The sequence below is a fragment of the Corvus hawaiiensis genome, chromosome 6, assembly GCF_020740725.1.
Source record: "Corvus hawaiiensis isolate bCorHaw1 chromosome 6, bCorHaw1.pri.cur, whole genome shotgun sequence".
In the NCBI taxonomy this organism is placed as follows: domain Eukaryota; kingdom Metazoa; phylum Chordata; class Aves; order Passeriformes; family Corvidae; genus Corvus; species Corvus hawaiiensis.
This window is the reverse complement of record NC_063218.1, coordinates 14,556,129-14,576,953: the sequence shown is the minus strand read 5'-3', so window position 1 is coordinate 14,576,953 and position 20,825 is coordinate 14,556,129. Positions and strand designations below refer to the sequence as shown.

At 38.5% G+C, this 20,825-nt stretch overlaps 1 long non-coding RNA gene across 2 annotated transcripts in view; it reads left to right on the top strand.

The window, feature by feature from the left end:
* LOC125327551 overlaps nucleotides 1-20,825 on the top strand; it is a 93,230-nt gene that overhangs the window by 43,206 nt on the left and 29,199 nt on the right. For both annotated transcript variants that reach the window (XR_007204303.1, XR_007204304.1), the window contains exon 3: nucleotides 15,705-15,999. This is a non-coding gene — a long non-coding RNA (uncharacterized LOC125327551). The remainder of the gene's footprint in view (nucleotides 1-15,704; nucleotides 16,000-20,825) is intronic.

Sequence of the window (20,825 nt, the reverse complement as noted above, 5' to 3'; positions counted from 1 at the left end):
AGCCATAATATTCAAAGAACCTTAGTCCTAATGTTTCCTGTAAATTTCAGGCTCATAATAGCATTACAAGCTAATTCAGGGACTCTGCTTACATTTTCAAGGAGCTGAAAGTATCCACCCTTTGACCATTGTCCCCCTCTAACTAATTCAGTTTAATGGTAAACAACAAAAAACATACTGTTCATTAGATCTGCTATGCTAAAAGCAAAGAAACAAGTTTTTTCTTTCCATATGCTAAGAATTCCCAATCAGACTCTAACAAGACAGCTTATAAAAGAAGTTATTTTCCAACATATGTAGGAGAAAAATATATAAAAAGAATAAGAAATTACCAACTGTGAAGTTAAATACAGAGTTTAGGAAGATGCTGTGTTAGCACAAGAAGTTAATTCTTTAACATAAAATGGCAATAGAAAAGCTTGAGGTTTTATGGCTCCTTTGAAACCAGTTGCTAAAATATTTCATGAAATTTAACTGTTTAGGAGTATTTAGAATTCAAAACAACTCTTGTGTAAAATGTTCATGTTACTAAAGGCTGCCCAACAACAAGAGCTTAAGATGGAGTGCACAGGAAAATACATTACTCAATTCAAACTGTAGAAATTATTTTATGTAGTTAGAAGGCAATTTCCTGAGTTGGATTTTGTCCAAGGTTCTGCATTTGTCACCTGAAGCTTATGGGAAAAACCACACGATCTTTCATGAGCACAAGTTACCGTGACCTTTGGTTTAATGCCCCAGAACAGAAGATTCAGAATATCTGCTCCTGACAAAGTGCTGATACAGTTCAGGTATGAGTTCCTGGGTACTATTTGCTCCTTGCTTAAGTCTCTGATTTTGTTTTTCTTGGAGAAACAAGAGATATTAAAAAAATAGAATAACTATAAAAAAACCTGGTACACTAGAGACAAGTAGTGTTACTTTTCAGTGAAGATTGTGAGTTTGCAGACCTAAACCCCCCTATTTTGCAATGTATATGGTACTAGAATTTCCAAAACTGGAATTTTGCTTCCTGACTTCATAAAATGGCAGGGCTCTTTAAAATTCAGTATAGCAAATGTGCAAAGCATTGTGCCAGAACCCAGTGTGATTCCAAGGATGAGGATAAAAGTTCAAACTAAAGGCTGAACAACAGAATATTCTCTAGGAAAAAGAAAGAGCAAAATAAATAAGTGGCAGTCTGTGGACTGAAAAGCAAAATCTTTCTTATGAACAGAACTGTTTGACTTTAGACCGTGTTTTCCATCTGTGGATTGCAAGGCATGTTATTAATTATAATGAAAACATTGGAGTGTCTTTTTGTGGGAAGTATATGTTTTGCATATGGGTAATGATGATACTGGCCCTCATCTTCCAATACTGTTCTTGACTGTTCACTTCAAAAGCTGTAAATTGAAATGAAATTGAGTTGTGATGATGGAAAAAATAACCAGGTTTTTGGACTGAAATCCTTTGAACCTTTCCAGATTATTTTTAAAATGACAGTCACAGGAGTGTGCTTACACAGTGAGATTGCTCATTGTGTCTAGTTAAGCCATGTTAATTAGAAATAGGACTACAGACTCATTGTGCTATTATATTCCTCTTTATATGTAGCTCGATTGATACATTATGGCTCTGTAGAGTTAATGAGTCATATGAGATGCAAACATTCTTTTTGTTCAAACAAAGTTTAAAAAATGTCACTGCACAAACTCTTTGAAGTGCTCAGGAGAAAGAACTGGTCACAGGTGCTCTATAATGCAAATGTTGTATGAATGGATGACTGGGCTGCATCTTCCATATGTGATCTTTTCTTCACAACTCCAAAAATCTTCCTCATGCAATGCATGAATCATTGTGTGGTTCATTTATTTTTGTTTTATGAACCTTACAGTCTAGCATGCAGTGAGAATGATTGTAATACATTCATAATACTTAAGCACTGTCTTTTCCTGAAGGAATGCAGTCAAAGAAAAATTGAGATGAAATAAAACAAATTCTTTCCCATCTGTTCAAGATGTGCAAAAGTAAAAATCTTCACTTACAGATAAGTTTGGGAGCAAGTTGGGTACTTCTGACAAGCAGGCAAAACTGGGTCAGAGTCAAACATTGACTTCCTGAGGTTTGTTCCTACCTGAATTAACCTATAAGCTTATATTTGTAAAATATAATAGTTCCATACTTGTTGCCATTACACCCATGGTTGTAATCCCTTTGGGATTCTAGCTGGACAGTACTTACACTCATGAGGACTCAAAAGAATAGCACTTGGTGGAAAATAATGCATGATATTAAAACTGAAGCAAGGAAAAATATAAACTGGTGTGGTTTGGGGAGTCAAAAGAAGTTAAAGAGCTACCATGCTTAACTTTTCCATACTTTTGAGCTTTGACAGCTTGTTGGTGGTGACTTTTAGTTTGCAAATGGCATTGAAAGGGTGAGGCAGTATTTTCTGAAGCTGCTCCAGCTCGGATTTCAAGAACTTAACCCAGTCCTCAGTGAGAAAGTAGTTTGGTCCTAGGTATCTAGATACCAGGCACCTCTACAACATGTAGAAAACACAGAAGAATGGAAAGAATTGCCCTCAGTAAGAAATCTTAGTAAAATCTTAGTGCAGAAAGATGGCTAAACCTGTTTAAAAATATGAACAATCTAAATAATGCTCACTTTCTTTTTTTTTTTTTTCCAATTCTTGCCAAGGATTGGATCTTGGAGAGTAAATCAGAAGAGAATTTGACCTAGGCAGCTAATTCCATGACATGATCAAATTGCAGTTTGGGGAATCCTCTGCCTTCTTACCTGAATTCAGGATCCCAGGCTGTGTGCTTCACACCTTTGTCCTTTCTATATGAGTTTCAATGCTGTCATACATTTCCCTCTTCAACCTATACCCCAGTTCTCTCCAACCCTCTTCCTATAGATCTTTTTTTCCCCCCGACATGCCTATTTTTTAGCCCTGCTCTTAGGCTTTCCACCACTACTTTTATCCTTGAGTTGGCCTTCAATCATCCTCTTTCTGTTTCACCTCCATTTTGTAATTTATCTTTTGTTTTCAGGGTTCTGAGGGGTGATTGAGCAGTTTAGAACTTTTTTTTTAAGAGTTAATGGACTTAGCTCACTTCAGAGTGTAATGTACTTTTGGACCCTATAGAGTTCATGAAAATCTGAGGAAAAAAATGGCATTATATCGATATATCCTGGCAGCTTATTGCCATATTTCCCCATTCATCACATGCATGATGTCTGAAAGGAACGTGTTGTAACCTTCTCTTAGTGCAGCTGAAAGACCAGAATAATTTTCCTTTGATAAAGGGTTTCTGTCCCTGAACCATGAAAAAAATTCTGCCTCTTCCTCAAGCTTGACTTAGATATTTGGGTACTTATACTGAGCACAGGATAGTAAATAAAAAGTTGTTAGTTTAGATTCATGTTGACACATGTGTTAGCATGACATAGATATGTTTAAATACAGGCTCTACTCTCTTACAGGGAACACCAGATAGCCCAATGGCAGCCTGTCCAGCTCTGCAGTGTTAGAACTGATTTAATATCTGACATAAAAGAATTGTTTGAGCTTAATCAAAATTAAACACAGTTCTTTAATTTCTTGCTGCTGCTGCTGCGAGTAGAAGTGATCACAAATTTTTATTTTAAAATATGGGTGAACTTCAGCCACAACTGAACCTGGGGCTGCGGACTCAACTTCCTCAATCTCCTGTATTGGGACTTGTTCTTTGAGCAAATTTATTCCAGATATGAATATGGATATGCACAGAGTGCATCAGGATTTATGTTTCTGGCTAGAAATAAAAGTAATGTTATTGTTAAAGACACCATTTTCCACCTCTGTTTATCTTTGTGTTTCTTGTTTATTGTTCCTTCTAACAAGACCTTGCACCCTGGACTGTGCTAACTTTTAGTAGTTGTTTTTTAGTATCTTCTTTTTGGTCTTGGGACTGTTTTACCATTTGATTACATTTCACCAAGGAAAATGTGTGGGATATATTATTTAGTGAAAACAACTTGCCAAGATGGAGAGAGAGAATTGCTTTGATGAGGATTCTCTGAACAGGATACAAAGAAAAAGAATATTTGGAAGTCTTTGGTGCATGTATTTCATAAAATTAATTGATCCCAGTCTGTCAAAGGCTTTTATCATGCTAGAATAGTACATAAGAAAATCCAGATGACACAATACAGCATTATATTATGCTTGTTAGGATCCTGTCTCCTTGAGGAGCTTATATACCCTTACTCAGTCCCTTCTGACCTTCAAAAGGCACTGAAGATGCTCAGAGTCCTTATTGGGACAGTCAGACTCTCCCAGGATGAGAAGGGAATACCCATAAGTCCTCTGCAAGGGTAGTGTCACCTTCCTATGCAAAAACAACCCTTGGAACAAATTCAATTTTTTACAGTCAGTAGCTGAAATGCCATGTCTCATGGAAAACTATAGATCCTCCAGTGTTATTAATATCCTGCCTTTGGGACATACACACGTTGACCTCTATTCCCAAAATGTATTTTTGAGTGCTGGAAGTATTTTGTAAAGAATATAAGGCAAATATCTTTGCACAAAGATTATTGTATCTGATGGAAGAGGGATAATTCAGACATTCAAAATAATTACCAGAGGCAGGTGCACTTTGTAGTGTCAAAACACTGAAGTCCTTGATGCTTAACAAGATAGTGACAAATTTCATGGCCACTGACCTCTGTTTCTGGAAGAAGCTACTGATATCTTATATCTGTCATTCTAATTTTTTTTCTCCTACTGCCCAATGTTAAAATGCACCAGTCTTTCAAAAGTTCATTCAACATCAGACCTCTTCAAAGATTTCTCAGGCTGGTAACCCAAAATAGGAACCTTGGGCAAGCTAAAAATACACAGTGCAAGCATATTTAGAAGTCAACTGTGAGTTGAAAACAGGATGTGCATTGAGATTTCTGCCATATGACACCAGAGACTTTATTGCAGTGGCGTAGCCCTTCTGTAGTTTCAGCCCAGTGTATGGTGGGCATGCAAAAAGCACTGCATGCTGCACCAGTGGCAGCTTCTCTGTGGGTGGAAATGCTGTTTGCTTGCATGTGCTGTGTTAGATGATGCAATTGCTGCTTTACTGCCTTTTCATCATGAGGGTGCTGCATGTGGTGCTCTGGAAAGCAGCCCTGTGCCAGTGGGAAGGCTCAAACATCCAATAAAATTGCAAAGCTGACAAGGAAGAGGGAAATTTTCTTAAGGACCTAGTAGGGTCTGAATGGAGTTGTTACAACTCACGATGTCACTGAAAGTTGCTGGACTGGGCCATGGGCTGGGATTTTCTCTGCAATGCTCAAAAAACTCTTGTTCTCACCTTCCTATCTGTGGTTCTTCCAGGGTCAGTGGGGTTGCTGTGCATCTAGAAAGAATATTTGCCTTCCACCTGGGTATCAGATATAGAAACAGAGTAGTTAGCATATCTACTGCTTAGGGAGATAAGAGCAAATTCTTCCTCTACAGGATCAGCAGCCAAAGCTCCCTCAAATGGAAGGTAGTTTTCTATGAATATGTAAGCCTAGAATACTCAAGATTGCAGCAAAATGCAGAATTGTGACTATGGAAAAGAAAGGAACATGCAAACTAAGTGCTACAGCATTTTGAGGCAAAGCCCTGAGCTATTGATGATTTCTGTGCCAAGGATGTGGTATTTGCTGTATCTGGCATTTGCAGTTCCCCAGAAAATATGAAACATGGCTCTGTTTCTTTTCCCCATTTTTTATGTTTCCAGTGTATCACGCAGATACACTTTGACTCCAGCCTCTCTAACAACAGGGATAGTGGAAAGAGGGGTTAATTTTTTTTTTTTTCTTCCAAAATATGGTATTTCCACTGATTGGAAAGGGCTAGATCAAGCTCTGCTAAGGGGAAAGATGACCCAAAGTATGGCAGGGTTAATAACTAGAAAGCTTTAAAGTCAAGAACGCTGTGTTCTGCAAGATTTGGTGGTGCTGCAGGTGGGTGGTATGTGTGGAAAGTATGAAAGGTGACAGCTGGACAGTAAATTCATGCAGCTGAGGAGTTTCTTTGTTTTATGCTTGAATAGCATTTGGCTCAGTGGCATTTTGGTCTGTGACTGGACTCATCAGACAAATAAATGGACTGTTTTCTTTTTGGCCCTGAAGGGAACAGGCATGTGTTTGTGCTGCATATATTATCTGAGCAAATTCAGACCCAGCATCACACTGTCACATCCAGGACAACTTCAGAGCAGGGTTTCAACCAGCTCCTTCCAAGTTGTTTTTGGTGACTTTGTGATCTAGCTGTATTTTGATGCCCAGGGACACAGGAGCCAGCTGGCAAAGGTCCTCATCCACAGCCTCTCAAAATCTATTTTCATGGGCTTCAGTGAGATTTGAAATTAGGGCTTTTAGGCTGAAGATCCCATCACTTCGTGCCAGTAATTGGGTCAGTTACTCCAAAGTGTTCAGCACTTATGATTCTTGTAAGGGCTTTCATAGTCATATTTCCCAGAGAGCCCAAACACCTGTTATGTTTAAGCTATAGAAAGACCAGTCACGAATGTGCTGTTTGCATCTAGGGGATGCAGCATTCTTAATTGTTCATCCTCCACATATGTTCCAGAAAATACTGGTAAACGATAACATTTTCTGTGGTACTGATAAATACTGCTTTCACATACACAGCCTCAATACATCTGATACATTTCTCAGGAGAGCAGAAACAATTTCAGTAGTTACATATACTGAATTCTCTTTCCTCCTTCCTACCTGTTTCCTGTTAATAAACAGAAAGCTACCAATTTCCTTCGCATGCTGGCATGCTAGAAATTAATGGAGTAAATGCACATGCTGTTTTACTTTTCCAGAGACTGGCTTATACAACAGATTTTTACTCTGTAAGACAGATTTTGCTGTATTCGTGCTTTTTTCATCTCCCCCGAGGAGTATTAACTCAAAGCAATCACAAGACACCCAACCTTGCCTGCTGCTTCTTGAACTGCTGTATCCTCTTCTTTGCTTCTTGCTACTCTATTTGAAGCTTTTTTTATTCTTCTTTTCTTGATGAGGAAACAGCAGCAACCAAAAAACGCAACGGGTGTCTCCTTTCCTAAAATAATAACTCTTTGATGTGAGAAAACAAACACGTAGAATGTTTCTGTTCACACAGGATTTGCTTTTAACAACTGTGCTCTTTCTACTCAAATGAAGATAGGTAGAGTGCTCTGTGAAGTACAGTGTTGGAAAAGGAAGACGTGTACACGCTTGGAAAATGCTGAGCTGCTTGTGAAGCTATAGACACTGCATGTGTATGACTTGGTTTTCTAAGCAATCTCCAGAACGGATTACAGTGATATTTTAACAAGGCTGCTGGCATCCATCACCAGCTTTCACTTACTGAGAAATCTAAAAGATGGAAGAATGTAATTATTTCCACATAAGCTAAGTGCTAGTGGCTGATTGTTACAAGAACTTTGATGGTTTAAACTTTTTCATCTTCTGAAGGCAAACAGGTAAGTCCCACAGGCTTCTCTTCCAGTGCTCATTTTGGTGGGGGAGCAGGGGGTTGCAGGGGACCGGTGTTGAAGGGAAACATGTTCGATATGAAGGCAAACTGTTTGTCTCTAGATTTTAAATATGCAGTATTGCACATTGTCGTTTTCTGTCTGTCAGGTTACAAATCCATTACCTATACAATAGCTATTACTTCTTTCCATAGGCAAGATATGAATCTCACTCCAAATTAAACCCTAACTTTTACACACTTAATACTGTTGGAAGAGAATGTGTATTTCAATCATCTGTGCATACTGAAATGTCCATTTCTAAATCTCTTTCAGTCATCCTATAAATACTTCTAGATCGATTGCTCTGGTAAAAACAATGTTATTTCATATGAAAAATGAAATAATATGCATAGGATTGTGCTTTCTAAAGATGAGTTTTGTTGAACAGTTTTTCCCTGAAAACAGGATTTCCTGAACTGAGATCTTTGGGCAGCTTACTTTTCAGATGAGGTCTGCATTGTTGTAGAAATACTGTGGTAAACAAGGGGTTTCCTAGCCTGCAAATGGGAATCTAAAAGCATCAAAAATAGATATTTCTTTCCCTTTCACCCTTGAAAGAACACTTATTCTCTTTGAGTAATGGCACTGCTGTGCCTCTAGAGGTGAGGCTTTTCATTTGAAGACTTTTAACATAAAAGCCCTTATTACCATTTAGAAAAAAAAAGAAAAACCTTTGACCATAAATAGGTTTTGTCTTAATTAAGTTTTTTTGTGTCCTCTGAGAACATTTTCTACCTTATATATTATTAGTATTGAAGGGCAAAAATTTTACATGATTCTCTAAGATTTTTGTTTACAAGAATGACTGTCAGAGAAGGAAGTATTTTGAGTTAAAAATAAATATTAATACTTCTTGTTTGCTTGTTGTAAAATATGGTTGTTTACAGAAAGAATTAACTTAAGCTCCATTTCCAATCTGGCTGTGATAATTGAAACAAATCCTGCTGGCAGACACAATTATAAATAAACTTCTAAGAATAATTAGAAGTGTAATTAACAGAAGACTGAGTTATTATCACTTTCTCCTCCGTATCATAATTCTGCATAAAAACATGAGAAATGGGTCTCATTAAAATCTCACAGCAGGGAAATCCACAGAAGGGAGTGAGACATTAAAACAAAGCATTCAAGATGTGCAAATACTGTGATTAATTAATTAAACAGACACCAGCTCCAAGGAAAAGCCTGAAAGCAATTGGGATATTTAAGAAATAGATATATCATAAAGAGTTAACATGTTCAGGCTGGTTTTGATTTGTCTTGTTTTGCTGGTTTTTCTTTTTAAGAGGCGACAGCTCAGAGTGCCTTGTGGATCTATATTTCTGTATTTTGCTGGTATCATTTAGCTCTGTGGAATCCTTCTGAATACCAGGACCTTATTAATCAGTAAAGTTTTCAAAATACCAATCAATGGAGTGACTATTTTGGAAGGACTTAAAAGAGCCTGGCAGAGGATTGCTGATGGAGATTTTCCCCCCACTAGCTAAGGGGCATTCTCTGTTACTTGAGAGACTTTCTGAGCTGTTCCCAGTGACTTTCACCAGAAAGATGCTTACAAAGACACCTCTACTAGTGGCAAAAAGAAAACCAAACTGGCTTCTGCATCTTTTGTGAAACAAAGAATGAACAGGCATTTGAGAGGTTTTACCAGTCAGAAAACTGGTATTCTGGAGATCAGCTGTATTCAGAATAGAAACGCCAGCAGTTACTTAAATCTGGCTTCTGTCAAATTCCTCAAGGTGCATTTATTCAAATACTATGCACTATCATGACAACACCGATACTCTATATTTTGGAGAGTTGAATATAATTTAGGACTATTTCTGCTGCTATGCAATATTAATTCCAGCACCATCCTGTGTAGTAATTAAGAGGTTTAGGTGTGAATCTTATAAATATTCAGGTTATGTTACTTTTCTTAATGCTTGGAAGTTAACCCAGGAAAGGAAATCTCCACCTCTTTTACTAAAGGGGAAAAAAAGAATAAACCCAAATAAACAGTAAAAGAGAGAAGAAAGGGGAAAAAAGAAGGAAAAAAAAAAGAGGGGAGAGAGAAATTTTTGTTCTAGGGTATTAAATAGTAGTGTCATGTAATACACACCCAAGAGCTTAACAGAACTGTAGGAGGACTAATTTAGCCCATGTCTGTCTAATCCCTCATTAGCATACTCTTATTTTTTTGCCCAGTAGGTATACTGCCTGTTGAGAAATAATGTGAATATTTATTCAGCAGTAATAACTATTGCTGCTTGGGAGCTTTTTTTGCCACGTGTGAACACACTTATCTAGAAAAGAATTTCAGGCAGATGATCACCCGTGGGATTCAGTGAATTCATGCATTGCATGTCCTATCCTACTACATGGCTGTACAACAAGATTACTGTTTTTCTAATGAGATTCCACTTAGCACACAGGCACTGCAAACACATCATTGCCTCTCAGAAAATAGTACTTGTCTTCTGGAGTGGCAATGTAAGCACAGAACTAGTCCATTTCAGCAGCATTAGAGGGGCAAGTCTGCCTCTATTTGGTGCAACAGGCTAAGCAGTTTCTGTCTGAGACTGGAGGAATCTCCTAAGAACACGGCTCAGTCATCTTCCCACAAATATAAGGAAGTATTTTTCTACCTATTGCAGAGGATTAGGATAAAACTCTCTATTTTGATATCTAACTTGTGTTTTCAATATCAATGACTTCCCCCCAAAAATACAACTGCCACTGTATATTGCATATACAGAATGTAAGTCTAGGACAAGATATCAATTTTTAAATGGGTTGAAATTCATTTGTATTTCTTTTGCATCCTAAGAAGTTTATTTCAAAACAGGTTTTCTTTTTCTAAAGAAAAAAAGATGCTTAGTGTATATATTTTCTGCAGTGGAAGTGGCTGCGCTACTAGCCAGGTAGTCATATTTTTGTGCATACATTTTTGATACAGCTGTATTGAAATGCTATTTTTAGAGCTAGCGTGATGTAAGGAAGCAGTGTTATATTGCTGGTACATAACAAATGTAAACTGAAGCTAACTCTTCAATGAACAAAAAATTAGTACTGCAATCAATTGTACTGGCTACACCGATGTAAATTAAGGGTAACTTCATTGAAATCAGTGAATGTAAGAGGTTTCCTTTTCCATAAATGAAATACAAGTCAGATCCACTAATATTTGTTTCAGACCAACTTGTGGAAGTATGAACAAACCCAACAATTATCACACACAAGCTGTAACCTTTAATTATTCTTTAGTCAGCTGGCAGTTAAGTTGTAATAAAGCAGCATTTATTTAGAAAGAAAGAGAATAACAAATTTAAATGTTTTTCATTTTACTGACTTTACTTACCATTTACTTACCATGTGCTATTTTCTTAGTGTTGCAAGCTTTTGACAACTATGGTATCCTCTTATGATTTGCGTTGATGGAATCCAGGAAAAAAAAAGAGACCAGTTGCCATATAGGATATAGAAAATAATTATTACAATAACATTATATTTAAAATATGTTAAAGATAGAGGTTAAGGATGCTAAATATTCTGCAGATAGATGAAACTATGTGTATATCCTCTGTCATGCTTTGGATATTTTTTTGAATGAAGGTCTGTTTCTTATGGTAAGATTTTTCAATTAATTGCTGATGATCTGGAAATGCACTCACTGAGATTCAGACTCTCCTGCGTGTATTATGGCATTTAAACTAAAAAGGCAAGAAATCAATTCAGTTGTTTGTGCTGTAATTGACTGAATAGCAAATGTGACACAGGATATTGAAAGGTCAAAATGAGGAACATACTCAGAACACTTACTTGCAAATAATTTTCACAAGTTTTTAATCAAAATTTGGTTAATAATTGAATTACAACTTTTATTTCATATGTTAAAGAATTTTCATTATGCAGACACACCTTTGTATTTCTAATTAAATTACTGTACCCTTTACATACAATACCGCATTTAAAAACCTAATTCACTTCTTGAATCACAGGTACTGGAGAAGGTTCGGCTTGCAAGGAAAAAAGTGATGGTCTTTATATTATTAAGCTGTGATTGATGATGAAGGCTAATGTTTTGGGAAGCAAGGTGTTTCATCTGCTTTCAGTGTGTGGGCCATGCTGTGGCAGGCAGCTGGGGCAGCTGGGGAGGAGGTTTCCCGTGTCACTTGATGGCCTCTGCACTGTGCTGCGGGAAGGCACCTGCTGCTGACAGGCACTGCAGAAGCTGTCTGAGCACACAAGGAGCAAGGCTGGTCCACCTCTGCTTCCAGCTCTCTGGTCTCCCTGTTCCTGACTTGCAGGGAGTTTCCCAAGAGATTTTTCTGCTTCAAATTCTTAAATGTCTGACAGACTGTGCCCCCATCTTCCGGGTTGCCAAGGGCCTTTGCTTTGCTTCAGGTTAGAGGAGAGCAATTGCCCAGCACAGTAAGGAGCCCATCCACCCTGGCTGCCCTCTGTCCCTGCAGCCCAGGCATTCACTCATCCAGAGAAAGGCCCTGTTTCCCTGGCCTCGGCCACCACTTCGTGCTTGCTTCAGCACCCACTTGCTTTCTTCAAATGCCATTTTTCCACTTGGCCCTTACCTACACTCTGGACTAGAACATATTGACAGAAGTGTCTTTTTTCTTCCTGTTTGTCTCCCTGGGGACTTTCTCACACTATCAGGTGCTGGCAATACAGTCTAAGATCAGAAATGGGCTTTTGCCCAACCTGGTGCCATGGCTTGTTTCATGTCCCCATTATTTTGGTATCCAAGGTCCTGTAGTAGGGGGCACCATGGAAGGTGCTGCCAGGTTTTGATGGGACATCAGCAATACCATTCCCTCAGGGAATGAGGGCTGACTGGGTCCTAGCTTGCTCTGGTCCTTCAGCTCACAGGACATCCATTTTCTCAAAGAGGATAATGCTACTATTGAAAGGATATAAAAGTGGAAAGAGAAAAGATACATAGAAAATGGAATAGGAATAGAACATATGCATTAGCCAGCCTTTTCAATGAGTAATAAAAGACATTTATATGAGATTAAATTCAAGTCTTGTGTAAGTGAAAGAGAGATACTGTACTTGCTTTCTGTAAGAAACTGAATTTTATCTAAGCAGCTTTGTATTTGCTAAAAAAAAAGGTAAAAAGTTGCCCAAATGTCGACATCTCCAAACCTACCTCACTAATTTTTTTAATAATCTGATAGCTCCTTCTTACATACTAGTTTGCTTTCATTTTGAAATCACCTGTTGTTGACTTGCTTTCGTTCTATGGTTGTTTTGTTTTATTGTTTTGCCCTTCACCTGCCCTTCCCTGAAACTTCTAATGATATTTTCTCCAATACAGAGAACTTCAACACTGTTTGGTATTCTGCCTTGTAAAAATAAAGTACAAAAAAAAGCACATTAAAATATTAATACTTTGTTGTCACACTTTTTAAAGATTGTACTGTTGGGGATAACAATAGGCATCAGCATGAATGTAAAGGAGTAATAGTGGAAAGATAAAATGACTACAAGTTATCATGCTGAAAGAAATCTTTCTTTACTATGTGTTTGGTGAAATACATTCATATCAACTTAATCATTTCTTTGCAAGAATTTGTGAAATCTCTCCACCTCTCTTTGTTCCCTTGGTCTAAATGGTCCCATATTTCTCTGGGTGTTGTACTTGGGGGATTAGGAATTCCCAGTATATGCTCATATCAATAAACATCTTGGATGAACTGAGTATGTTCTGTAATCTGCTTCATACAGCAGCTCTGCTAACAGGATCTAATGATACTTCCTGAGCTTTGAATATATGTGAAGCATCTGGCTTTGCTAAGAAAATGAGGCTAAACTGTAGATCTTTCTTTATAAAGCATGAAAGCAGAGTGTGCTGCCGCTAAGCTACTGTCAGAAATGTTACTCTCTTCCTTAAGATAACTGTTCTCCTTTTCACAAACACCTGGTGTTTGCCACTTAGCTAGGTCTTACTAGATAGAGGTTGGATTTTTTCAAGGGGAGAATTAGATAATTATGCTGTGTGACTGCAAGCTAAGGCAGTTCTCATGGCCTTGCCCTTTAACTTATCCTATCACTATAACAGAATAAGGAGCTGATCTAGCTCAGATCTTTGACAGTAATCATGCATGAGCAGTTTGGCCAAGATCTAGTGTTGCACTTACTGCCAGGTCACAGGGAGAGAAATCTTGAGGTCTTTTCATTTCTTAAATCTTACCTGTGGAACCTGTTCAGCTTAGTCAGTGCTGAACAAATGCCATGATCTGACTAAGGATTTATACACTACAAGAGAAATGTCCTGTTTCAGACACCGTGGTGTTTTGGGGTGTTCTTTCAGACGCTAGAGCCACAGAAGTCAGTGAAAGCCCTCCACAAATTGCAGGGGTCAGGCCCTGTTCAGGGTCCATCCCCTTGGCATCAATCCTCTGCGTTGATCCTACTGGGCCATCAGTTGAGGTACTTTAGGAGAAACCCATTTGAGCCAGCTCCAGTTACTCAGTTATCCCATCTCTTTGTGGACCAAAACTAAATGGCCTCTTTGCTGCTTCACTCTTCCATGGAACTTAAATGTATCAGTTAAAGCAATTATAAGGTTTTATCAGAGAGATCCATTTTTCAGTCTCAAAAAAAAGTGTCAAAGATACCTAGGAAATTCCTCTGCATGGTGGTTCTGGTTTAGAATGCACCCTTTCAGCCAGAAAAGTGTCTGCTCTGTCTGAAGTTCAACATGATAAAGAGCTCAGGAATGAGCAATAGTTACTGTTATGGCAGGGACTGAGCTTAAGTGGCCACATGTTCAACTAGAAACTCACAAATGACATGAAACTGTGTCAGGTGAGGTTTAGATTGAATATTTGGAAGGAGTCCTTAACCCAGAGGGTGGTTGGGCACTGGAACAGGCTTCCCAGAAAAGTGGTCACAGCCTGACAGAATTCAAGAAACATTTGAACAAGGTTCTCAGGCACATGGTGGGATTCTTGGGGATGTCCTGTGCATGGCCAGGAGCTGGAGTTGCATGATCCCTGTGGGTCCCTTCCTATTCAGGATATTCTATATTTCTGTGATAACTGTGTGACTTGTCATTTTAACATCTTGAAGATGATATTTGCTTTCCAGAAGGCGGCTGCACCACCCTGATTCACCTACCTGTCGACATAGCTGGTTGGGTTTCCCGTGGCTACCAGCCCCACTGGCCCAGGCACCCCAAGCAGGGTGGCAGAGGGGTGTTGCTGTCAGCGTGAAGTGGGGCTGCTCTCCCAAGTCCTGCCAGTGCAGTGCAGGCTGGAGGAGCATCCCACCCCTTCTCCCTGCTGCACTACTGGGGGCTTCTTCCTTTTTTTTGCAAAGGTTCTCTGCAGGGCAGCTAAGGACATCCGGGTAGGGTGACTGATCCCGGGAGGAGGAGAGAGGCAGGGAGACCATCCCCTCTCTCTGCTGCTGCTGCTGAAGCTGCGCTGGAACCGGAGCCTTCGATGTGGCTCCCCAGAGTTAGTTGCTCAGCAACCAGAATCAATTAATATGCTTTGCAGAAAGTGCAGGGGAAGCCCGAGCTGCTGTCAGCAAGCAGGCAGGAGGCTGAGGGTGACTCAGGATCCCACTCCTGCCTGACACCCATTTGGTCCCACCCCATCTTCTCCAAACACCCCGTTAGCCACCGTTCATTCCCCCTTTCTCCTTCCCTATGGTACTTAATGCGTGTGTCCCCAAATTCTTCAGGCAAAGTACCTCGTTGCTCAAGAAGCCTCCTGCTTCAAGGGTTTTGCTTTTAGATCTGATTTGTATTTTTGGGTTATTTGTCAGACCTTCTCCAACATTTTTCTGGAAATTCTAATATTCTTGTTCTTTGGGAAAGGAAAGGGAGAGCTGGTGTTTTTGTCACATGGTTTTAAAGATGCCTTAGGATGAAAAGGGTTGCTTGGTAGTACACAGTTGAGCAGCAGTAATGAAAATGCATCATGTGTAAATTGGGAAAGTTTTTGCCTCTTCCTATGTTACAAATGATCAGCACTGCATATATGAGACCAAAGAGGTAGTACTGGTTGTTGTGAAACACCTAGATAATAGAGTAAATGAGGGGGTGTTGTGGGATTTTTATATCTTCTCCTTTTCAGTATAGTAATTTCAGGGCTTTGGTAAGGTATTATTTTCTTTTTTTCTTTCTTTCTTTGATTTTCTTTGGAGTCCCTCTGATGACACCGCGAATCTGGGAATGAAGAACTTCTTAGAGCTGATTGGAAATGGCATTGCGGAGCTGAAACTTAACTGGAGGAAATATATCTCCTGAAGAAGAAAATATAATGCACTGTAAGGATCTGTCTTCTGGTGAAAAATTCAAGCCTAGAGAAAACTTGTCCGCTTTGTTAGGAAGAATGGGTTGGACAATTTTCTTCAATTCCAAAGGATATCTGAATGCCATGCTGAGCTTAATCTCTGCAGCATGCTCTGTGCTTCTCATCTCTTCCTGATGCACTGCATGGTAAGGCCTTTTTCCTTCCTTTTAATAATAACCATCTTTCCGATATGGTGAGAGGTATAAAATAATATCAATAGTGAAATGAATATTGAAAAAATGTAGAAAGGTAACAAAGAATGTTTGTTTGCATGGTTGTTTTCAGGAGCAAGTGTCCTGATCACTGCAGCAGCTTTGTAAGATAATTTCTGCCTTTCTCCCTCGCTTTGTGACTCCGTGTGTGTGTGTGTGTGTGTGTGTGTGTTGTGCACACCTGTGCTGTCATTTGCATTTGGACTGGAACATCTGCAGCTGGAACATCTGCAGAAATATGTTTTGTACATATTTCCATGCTAAAGAGGATGTTTAGGAATTCGCTTTGACATTTCTCTCTCTTTTTCCGTCCCTCCCTCCATTCCCCTCCTCCTGCCTCCTCTTTCTCTTGCTCTGTCTGTTTCTCTGGGGTCATAGTTCTATACCTTCCCTGCACCTCAGTTGTGCACTGACCACTAGAAGGCAAAAATGGGAGGTAAAAGAAATCCTATGTCAATGCAAGAATGGTCCTGAATTATATTATTTTAGTAAATGAAAGCTGCAGAAAGGTTTTGAATGTCTGCAATACTGGCAGGTACAAAAGATCTATTTTATTTTGTTTCCATGGGAAACACCTATCAAGTGCAGACTTGGATGCTGTGTTTTAGAAACAGTGGGAGACAGATTCTCTTACACATCAGAAAGCCGAAAATGACCACAGTGAATTATTATCCAGGTCATAAAATAAACAAATCCAGTATGGGATGTTCTTATATGAAGTAATTTTTGCTATGTATTAGAGGAGTATTGAGAATTATTAGAAATATCTTCAGTGGGCATTGCAAGATACTTTTTGTTAACAGCTGTAATGTGGTTTCATCTTCCTGGGTGAAAGGTGCTAGGGGAGTGCAAGGAGATGTTATTAACTACCTGAATTACAAATGCATGGGTCATTGTCAAGAAATTGTCAAGCAGATCAGGAATTGTACAATGAATGTACTGAGTTGGAAGAACAGGTTTCTTTTCCAGGAAGGCTGGATTATTTGGGTCTCTGCTTCAGAAATTAGGGTAGAACTAAAAGGTTTTTGGCAATGTGAAACATATGTATTTTCTTACACATCCTGGTGGATCACTGAGTTTGGAAGAGGAAAAGTTGAGTGGTTCTTGAGTAAACTGTGGTAAGGACCTGCCTCCACTCTGAGGGCAACCCCTTGGAAATCTGACTGCTTTTGATGGAGCTGGAAAAAGATCAGGAGCAGGTTTGTGTGGCAGCTCTCATGGGCTGTGCAGCCGGGTATGGAGATAACAGGCTCCTGGCAGCAGGTTTTCAGGGTGGGAAGGATGAATAAAGTCAAAGCACAAAAGCCAGGCCACAGCAGGACTCATGAACAAGAATCAGAGCTTAAATACTATTCAAAAGATGTAATTTTGTGGTAGTTCCCAATAAATTTCCTTCTTGTATGATGAAGGATTCCATAAGGCTGTTTTTAAAGAGAAAATAGTAATGCAACTTCTTCAAATCACTGCAGCAGGTGGAAGCACAGATGAAAAAACACATTGTAGTGTGAAAATATTTCAGTAGGGTACAGAGGAATCAGCGTTGATTTTAGGAATAAAGGTTCAAAACACACATATCTGAGCATTGAAGCAGAATTTTTGTGTATTTTACTACGGAAAATGTGTGACTAGTGTAAGAACCAATAAGCAAAACTGAGGAAGGACAACACAACCCATGAATGTCATCTTCACTGCCAGAAAGAACCTCTTACTTGTGGAAGCCATCCCCTCAACTCTCTATGTGAACAAGGACTGCATCCTGAATTCAAGTTGCCCATTGCAAACTTCACATCAGCAGCTCTGTGTCAATCAGTGGGACAACTTGCATGAATGTTATTGTTTAACCCCAGTTAAAACCCAGTGTTTACACTGCAGGGCTGATTGCTCACCCTCCCCTGGTGGGATGGGAGGGAGAACCAGAGAAGTAAAAGTGGGAAAACTCATGGGTGAGACAAAGACTGTTTAATGGGTAATGCAAAAGCCACATGCACTCAAGCAAAGCAAAGCAAGGAATTCATTCACCACTTGCCATGGGCAGGCAGGTGTTCACCCATCTCTGGGAAAGCCAGGCTCCATTCTGTGTAATGGTTACTTGGGAAGAAAATGCCATAATTCTGAATAGTCCTTCTCCCCTCTTCCTTTGTCTTTCCCCTGTTTTATATGCTGTTTTACATGTTTTATATGACACCATATAGTACAGAATATCCCATATAGTACAGAATGACCCCTTCTGTTGGGGTCAGCTGTCCCAACTGTGACCCCCCCCCAATTCCTTGTGCACCCCCAGCCCACTCTCTGGTGGGGTGGGATGAGAGGCACGAAATGCCTTTGCACTGTGGAAGCTCTGCTCAGCAAGAGCTAAAACATCTCTGTATTGTAAATACTGTTTCTAGCACCAAACATAGCCTCAAACTAATTACTAGAAAGAAAATTAACTCTATCCCAGCTAAACCCAGCACATTCTCTATCCCTTATTCTATACCAATTGCATCATACTCAGGTCCCACACTATCCAATACATCCTCATTAATCAACCCCCCTCCCCATATTTACACATAACATGCAGATAACATTCCCTTAGTCTATGGACCACCCTTGTAAAATGTCTAGAAATGTTCACAAAAAGTCCATTGTGTTCATTTATTCCATGACTTTGGGCTCCACCTCTTATGGTGGTCACTCAGAATGGGAGAGGTCAAAACTAGCACAGTGAGTAAGAACTACTCATGTGAATAAATTCTGAAAGATTTTATAAGATCAGGCTCTTTGATTGTCATGGCAACAAATTTATTAGGCTTCATGCATAACTTCGATTTCCCTTCTAAAGAAAATATTTTTTCTTTTTACCTATGCGAATCTTTTACTTTGTAATTAGAGAAAGAAAAATAGGTTAATTACATTCTTAAAGATCACGGAACTGTACAGATACATTGTTAGTGAAAAATTATCAGAGTATGCAAAAATTTACCTTTATTAGTGGCCTCCGAATTGAACAAGTGTATTCTTATTGGAATCATTCATTGCCTTATTATTTTTCTGACAGTATTAACATTGCTACTAGGTATTTTCAATTTTTCCAGGAACCCATCCTTGATTCATTTGAAACATCACTGATCTTACAAAATACTCACTATTATTAGGTTTAAGGATACTTACCCAGCATTTTACTGCATTAAATATGTTCATTTTTTAGTTAATACGTGATGTTGAGCTCTTTAGTTGATCCAGGAACATTTGTCTTTATGGTAGAAACAAAATATGAAATCATAATTTTAGTAAACTTAGAATATAGATATATTGAAATAGGAAAGATAAAATCATCTGGATTTTATTTCTCTGTGCAATTTTGCATGCTTATAAATGTCTGTATTATTAAGATATATATTACATAACAAGCAATATTTAGTTAACTGTCATTTGTAAAGAACAGTTCCTTTTTGCATAGGATTTTTTTTTCCATGAGGTTATGCATTGTGGTAGAAAGAAGAATATTTTAAAAAAAGCAAGCATAACACCTTAATGTGTATCCAGTACACTAATGCAGTAATAGGTTCATTTGTTTATTTTATCCCTACAATATACATAGTGAGAATAGTGGATTCTTTTCTAAAGAGTGTGTTATTTTGAGAGAGAAGGGTTTGCATCATACAGGGTGTTCATTGTCTTCAGCATACGTTTCTGTCAAAGATTTGCTGCGACTTAAGACTCTTTAGTGACATTTTAAATAATTTAAAAACTTGCACAACAGCTGCATTTGGCTTTCCCCGTCAATTCTAAAGCAAGGAAAATTAGTAATTTCATTTTCTTTTAAGATTCTAGTCAATAAAGGTTTAATGCTGGGAACACCTGCATTTCATTTCAGTCCTTTGAATGGTTTCTTTAGATAAACAACGTGAATTAAAGCTTGAACCATCTGCATTGTCAGGGAAGTTATACTGAGCAGTGGAAATGTTTTCCACACCTACAGCAACTATTTCTAGTCAAGAAAAATGTGGCACATATGCAGCTCCTGTACTCAGAATGCCTTGAGCTCTCTTGATTCACGATCCAGCAAAAACCTGATTTTTGAGAGGCCTGCAAAAAATCCAAAACAAAGCTCAAACGAATCTTAAAGTTTTGGTTTTTGAGTGTAAATGTCCATAGAAAGAATATTTCTTGGTCAAGTAATTTCTATAGATCATATATGAATGATATAGATTCATAAACCAGGATAAAATATTGAAATGTTTTTAAAAAATGAAAAGTTCTAAAAATCAATATGTTTGAAAATACTTTAATTTTAATCAGACCTCCATTTGTTACAATAAATTCTACAGTTATCTGTTTATCTGTTTTTCTCAGTGAAATTTTACAACTTTTTTTTTTTAACAGAGAAGTGTTTTGTTGTGATTTTTTTCACTAGGTCTTTTATAGCTGTCCCAATATTTGTTGGCTCTCACAAGTCAGTTCTTTAACCAGAAGCTTTCTGAAGGGTCATCTTTAGCACTACATATTGCATAGCCGCATGTTACTGAAACTCAGCCGCAGTTCTCACCAGGTCTATGGTAGAACAGAATCTCTGATGGTGATTCCCTCCTTTAATTCTTCTTGTGTCTTCAACAAAAAGCAGGCCTCTATTTTTCTGAGTTTTACAGATACCAGAAGTAGTACTTTTTACTACAAAAACCTTCAAGAGGCCTTCAAAAGGCATGCAGGCAAGGAGTAGAATTAATCGAGTATTAATATCCTTATTAAATAGATAAGGAACTGAGGAAAAAAGAAAC